The 366-nt window shown below is 42.1% G+C and overlaps 1 protein-coding gene across 1 annotated transcript in view; it reads right to left on the reverse strand.

Moving 5' to 3' along the window:
• Positions 1–366, reverse strand: part of tnfrsf1b (tumor necrosis factor receptor superfamily, member 1B) — a 6,865-nt gene that overhangs the window by 3,289 nt on the left and 3,210 nt on the right. The window lies entirely within an intron of this gene.

Genomic DNA, 366 nt, shown 5'->3' on the forward strand with positions numbered 1-366 from the left:
CATTGATTCCCTCTCTCCTTTCCTGCTAAAAGATGGTGAGTGTACTCAGGGACGAGGAGTCATTTAACCAGCCGCCAGTAGGAGTCAGGCTTTACTTTCTTTTATATCCATAAAGACAAAGTAAATCTGTTTAAAGTTGTTTCATATGGATGTTGAGAGGTATCCATATATCTCTTCATTTTGCTCTCAAAGTGCACCAGATTGATGCATTTAACTTCAATATTTAAAAAATAATCTTCCCGGGGGGAACATGCCCCCCGGACCCCCATAGGGTGTCAGGTCCACTCTCCACTTATAAAAATAGCACTTTACCACTGCACCCCCTCTAATCTCAGATGCACCCCGAGTCATTTTGTTTAAGTACAG

Source organism: Notothenia coriiceps, unplaced genomic scaffold (assembly GCF_000735185.1).
Source record: "Notothenia coriiceps isolate Sejong01 unplaced genomic scaffold, NC01 NC01_scaffold00018845, whole genome shotgun sequence".
In the NCBI taxonomy this organism is placed as follows: domain Eukaryota; kingdom Metazoa; phylum Chordata; class Actinopteri; order Perciformes; family Nototheniidae; genus Notothenia; species Notothenia coriiceps.